The sequence below is a fragment of the Acomys russatus genome, chromosome 14 (assembly GCF_903995435.1).
Source record: "Acomys russatus chromosome 14, mAcoRus1.1, whole genome shotgun sequence".
Classification (NCBI taxonomy): Eukaryota; Metazoa; Chordata; class Mammalia; order Rodentia; family Muridae; genus Acomys; species Acomys russatus.
Window position 1 is genome coordinate 55,932,461 of NC_067150.1, and position 6,273 is coordinate 55,938,733.

The following is a 6,273-nucleotide window of genomic DNA, read 5'->3' on the forward strand; positions in this document are numbered from 1 at the left end:
GATGCTTACTGGGCTGGCAAGATGATCACTGCCTAGGACCCATAAGTACAAGGTGCAAGTTGTCCTCTGACCTCCACATGTATGTATGTGTGCATATACACACAGAAACACATACACACACTGCAAACAAATTAATATAAATTTTAAAAATAACTTCTAAAATTAGCTCATTAAGTTTAATTTGTTTTTCAGGCTTTTTTGTTTTGTTTTGTTTTGGTGTTTTTGGGTTTTTTTGTTTGTTTGTTTTTGTTTTGTTTTGGTTTGGTTTGGTTTTTTCAAGACAGGGTTTCTTTGTGTAGCCCTGGTTGCCCTGGACGTGCTTTGCAGACCACGCTAGCCTCGAACTCACAGAGACCTGCCTGCCTCTGCCTCCCGAGTGCTGGGAGGACAGGTGCAACTGTGCCCCACTGTTCTTAAGACGGCCAAAGGTATATATGTTATCCTCATATTAAATCAACTCAAAATACTCCCACTTGTCAGTTGACAGGGCTTATGTGACACTTAAAAGTTATTTTTGGCTAGGTATGGTAACACATTCCCATGGTCCTACCTCTTCAAGGGGCTGAAAGAGAAGGGTCTGGAATTCAAAACCAGTCTGGGCAAGTTAGTGAAACTCTGCAGAAGAACACTTGCTTTTAATACACTTTAATGTATGAGACCCCATGTTTAGTCACCAATACCACCCACTGCCCCCCCCCACAAAGTTATTTCAATTTAGTATAATGTTTAACCAAGAATAATATATTTTTGCTACTCAGAAATAAGTGCCATTCAGGAGAGACAAATAACAAGTAACTCTTCAGGATGGAGACTGACAAATTTAGTGAACAAAGTGAAGTTTACACTGTGAGTCTCTGAATTAACTAGTTCCACAAAGGACAGCCAGGGGCCAATGGCTGCAGGTTGTGCCTTTGGCACCCATACATTATTCAGTCATTCACCTACTGAGAAGAAAGACACAAGAATTGATCGGTGAAGCAACGGGAGACGGAAAACTTCTCTAAGTTAGGGTGGATTCATGGATGACTACATAGGAGCTCATTACATTATGTGTGCTTTGTACTTGTTAAAACTATAAGTCTATATTTATAGAAATATAGCTATAATTCTGTGCTATTTTAATCATTTTAAAACAGAATAGTTAATTTTCAGAATATAAACATGAACAAAATATTCTTTGCCTTGTAGATCTTACAATGTGATTACAAATGGCCAAAGGTAAAGGGAGGCCCTAGGGTGATGACCAATGACACAGTTTCTTCCTTGACTTACAGAGCACTCAACAGTAGTCCAAACCAACCCCACACAGGTGGAAGCTCTGCTCTTGACATCAGTTGTCAGAGTCCCTCCTCATTCTAGCATCAGCTGCCTAAACAACTGTCTACCTATCAAACTGTCTACCCTAGAGCCTTGGGTAAGAGGAAGTATGGAAACGAGAGATTTTACACAGTACTGTTATTTATGTATCCATTTTAACATTTAAAAAAGAAATAAAACTAGTTAACTAAGGATCCTACCTACTTCCTCCAGAGCTTGTTTCACATAAAAGACAGCCTATAAAATGGTTTGTTTTATAGAGTATGGTGGCACATGCCTTTAATACCAGCACTCAGGGAGGCAGGCGGATCTCCGTGAGTTCGAGCCTAGTCTACAAAGTGAGTCCAGGATAGCCAAGGCTACACAGAGAAACCCTGTCTCTTAAAAAAAGAAACAAACAAAAACAAAAAACTAAATAAGTAACAGTTCCTAAGGCTAGCATGATGACTCAGTGGTAAAGAAAAACCTTGCTGCATGGCTGACAATCTGATCCCTGGGCCCCACATGGTGGAGAGAATGAGCCACCTCCCTCACATTGTTCTCTGACCTCCAACCACATACAGTGGCATGTCCCCATCCCACCCTCAATAAATGTTATCATTTTTTTAAAAAATTAAATAGTGTTGCGTCTTAAATTGTCCCGTGTCAAGCAGGTACCACTGAGTGAGAGCGTGTGTGTATATTTCTATAATATTTTCCCAATGAATGATGAAAGGCTTTGGCACAGAGGCCAGTACAATGGACAACAATCCCTTAAAGGTATAAAGAACCTCAGAGATCTATGAAAATCTCTGAGAGACTGGAGGTTGTCAGTAAAGGAATGGATGCTTAAAATCAGGATATCTTCTCAGTGGGATGGGGGTAAGAGGATCTCAGAGTTTATGGTTTGAGGAAAGGGTAAGTTCTGCTAACTCAAAAAATACAAAAGGAATGTTGCTGGTTATTAGTACTAGCTAATACTGGTGAAGAATAGTTAACAGCCAATAAACACAGTATGTATGTTCACATGTGTTAACCACCAATCTGATGCCTAATGGTAAGAAAATGAATTCAAATAAATTTAATAATGAGATCACATCAATCACCCTGGAATGTCTTTTAATCATGCGCGTGCGTGCACACACACACACACACACACACACATTAACATTAACCCATATATTGGAGGGTTTTTTGTTTGTTTTGAGAGGTGGGGCACACACAGGGTCTTGAACTCCTGATCTTCCTGCTCCTACCTCCCAAATGCTGTGTGGTATCATGTCTAACTTAATCACTAGTACTACACAGCTAGCTCTGTAGAGCCCTATGGAAGAGACATGTTTTTAAAAAGTATGCAAGATGTTTTTAAAAGTTATCTCCCAGAAATGGGTGGTGATGGCGGCAGTGCACACCTTTAATCCCAGCAGTTGGGAAGCAGAGGCAGGTGGATCTCTTGAGTTTGGGCCTGATCTGCAAAGCAAGTCCAGGACAGCCAAGGCTACACAGAAAAACGCTGTCTTGAAAAACCAAAAAAATTACACCCCCCCCTCCCGCCCCGAATGCAAGCCAGGTGCAATAGCACATGCCTATAAATCCCAAAATCCCAGAGGTAGAGATGAGAATATCAAGAGTTCAAGGCCAACCTCAGCTACATGAGATCTTATCTTATAAAACAAAACAAAAGGCCTGTAGGTTTTAAAAAATAAAACCATAAAACAGTATGCTTCTTTAAAAGTATACAAGATGTTTTTAAAAGTTATCTCCCAGAGCTGAGAGGTGGTGGCACACGCCTTTAATCCCAGCACTCGGGAGGCAGAGGCAGGTGGATCCATGTGAGCTGCAGGACAGCCTGGACTACACAGAGAAACCATGCCTCAAAACAAAAAATATATAAATAATAATAAAACAAAGAGCCCTCAATTCATAATTGACTCAACAGCTGATCAAATGTTTCTTCCTTCCCTAAAACTTGTTAAAATTGTTAACCACACATTGTTAAAATTGACATTTTTCAAATGTCCTGAAAAACTGCACCTTATTTAATGAGAATTAACATGGAGAGAGATGATTTTAATCAAGTTATTATAAAGACCAAGACCAGTTTTTGTAAAGTATTTACCTGATATTTTACTTACCTGTTTAAGATTCAAGTTAGAGTTTTTATTTGATTTTAATACCTATACATGACCCAGAAATGATATAGTTTAGTCACTTCATTACTTAAAAAAATACAAACTAAAAGATAAAATGGACAAGAGCTGTAGCCTGTCTTTCCCAAGCAGCTGACTGCTGTGTTACACCCATCATTTTAAATTTCTAACTCATGTATAATTTAGCTTTTCCTTCATCTGTTTGTTTGTTTTTGTTTTATTTTGTTGTTTTTCTCTGTATAGCCCTGGCTGTCCTGGAACTCTCTTTGTAGACAGACCTGGCTGGCCTCAAACTCAGAGTTCCACTTGCCCCTGCCTCCTCAGTGCTGGGATAACAGGTATGCACCACTGCCCAGCTCAGCACATTGTCTAATACCTGCCTGGGATACAATATTCTTTTAAACATTCTATCCTCCAATTTTCAGGAAAATGGATATGATAATTAAAGTGATTTCTCAGCTAGGGTTCTCTCAATGAGATTAGTATGCTGTGTCATTTTATCAGCCTCCTACAATATGGAAGAACAAAACTATTCTTTAAAATACTAGACGGGCAACTGTTTTATTGGTGATGTACCCAATCCTGGAAAGGACTATGTATGGTACCAGCACTGCTCCAATCAGGAGAAAGCTCAGTATGCTTTCTCTTTGGCATAGTGTCAGGGCAGCCTTTCCTATATTTTGCTGGCCCATTAAAGGATGTGGAAATGGCCCTTTCATAGCCTTTGTCTTTTTTATTTTATTATTATTATTATTTTTTTGTAGCACAACAAAAGCCACATTTTGTTTTGGTTTAAAATCATGTTTCCTTGTGTGACTCCAGATGTCTGCAGCTTGGTGTATAGACCAGGTGGACCTTGAACTTACAGTGGCCTCCTACTTTTGTCTCCTGCGTGCTGCCATAAAAGACATGACTAGCAGTTTTGAATTTTCTTCAGGATTATATCAATTTTCCTCCTTAGTTAATAACACTTTACAAAACTCTATAAACTGAAAATGAACAGAAACAAAATTTTAATTACCCAACCTTTTCTGCCTCTCATGTTGCCTAAAAATGTCCAAATGGTATACATTTTTCCTTTATAATAGATTAAGGAGATTAAGTATCACAATAGCTCAAATCATTGAGAGCATTTGGATTTTATAAACACAAGTCAGAAGTGACAAAAATTAAAATACTAATTTTTCTAACAACCAAGGAAATAAAACTAGCTCAGTGCATGATCCAAACCATTAAGGGTTAACGTTTCTGCAGAACTCTTCAGAATTTAAAAGATTTATGACAAAGAACACACGGGTTGCAAACTCTACTTACAAGTTCAATTTAGCATACTCAGTGGACTGGCGAACAGTAACTTACCCTGACATAGTGACAACTAGGAGAAAAGGCACAGCATTTCTGAATAACAAAGACAAGGTGTGATGGCTAACTGGCTTTCCAGGAGAATGCAACAGGCTTAAGAAAAGCATCTGAAGTTACAACTAATGAAAAGCATGCCTGTAATCCCAGCCTTCAGGGAGGCAGAGGCAGGTGGATCTCTGTGAGTTTGAAGCCAGCCTGGTCTACAAAGTAAATCGAGGACAGCCAAAGCTCAAAAAAAACAAACCTAATGAAAAGCAAGTCAAGCACCAAAGTACTTCTGAACTGCCTTGAACTGTCCTAGTAAATAAAACTCTCATGCTTCTTAATTGGGACAGTTTGTCTCCTGAGATCCAACTCAAGGAGAAGATTCTTGCTGACATGCAAACAAAGTCATTTTCTAATACCTAGCACTGCCTGACACTCTCCCAAAATCCAACCATGTCCAAGTAGCATTTAAATCTATTCTTGGTTAAGGGGGGAAAAAAAGTTAAAAGCTACTCTTATTTCCAATTCACTACATAATTTCTTTCTTTTTTAGTTTCATTTTATAAATCTACTCTAAAATTTTAATAGAGATGGAACCTTTTCCCGTGTCTAGTGACACTGTTAGACAGGTAAGTACACCTGTTTTTAGAAATACTTTTCCCAAGAATACAAGTGAACTGCAGATCTACAATCTCCCTGAACTGACACTTTTGCCCCCGTTCCAAGTTTACTGAGCAACGCAAGGACATATGTTCTCACTTATCAGAAGCAAGTATTCCATGGCTGTATCCAAAGCATTCACAGAAAAAATATAATCTGACAACACTGGGAATAGTCCCCCTATAACTGTTTATTAGGATGAGAATATACTCCAAGTCAATAACTAAAAAAAGAAAAAGTCAAAATTACAGAGCATGCATAAAATACAAAGTAGCAATTTATAAATAGACAGTATCTTTATAACCAGTACACTAAAATAACAAATAACTATAAAAGAAAACCAAAATGACTGACTAGAGCAATGCCTTCCGTGCTCCCTACACATCATGAGCACTGCAAAAGACACAAGATTAACCATGAAACATCGTCATCTAGGCAAGCCCACATATTATTTTGCAGGTATCCCACCATCCTGAATAATATCTTTGCAGGTGACTTTCAGAAAACTTAAGAGTAAGTGCTTAATATTATTCACAAGGAAGTAAAACTAAGTATTAGTGTGCACATTTCTGAATGACAAACTAGTTGCTCCATTGATTTCAATTATGTAGTGGAAAATCTATTTCAGGACCCTACAATGCCTAAGTGCATTCTACTTAAACTCAAGGTACAATCTCATTTTACATACTAAAACAACACATGCCTTTAAGTGGTTCCACTTGAGCATAAATTTACCTTTCACTGTATTCTTTAGACATACTAAAACCAAAGGATTAACTGAACTATATTCCATCATACACTGCAGAACTCAAATAAAAGT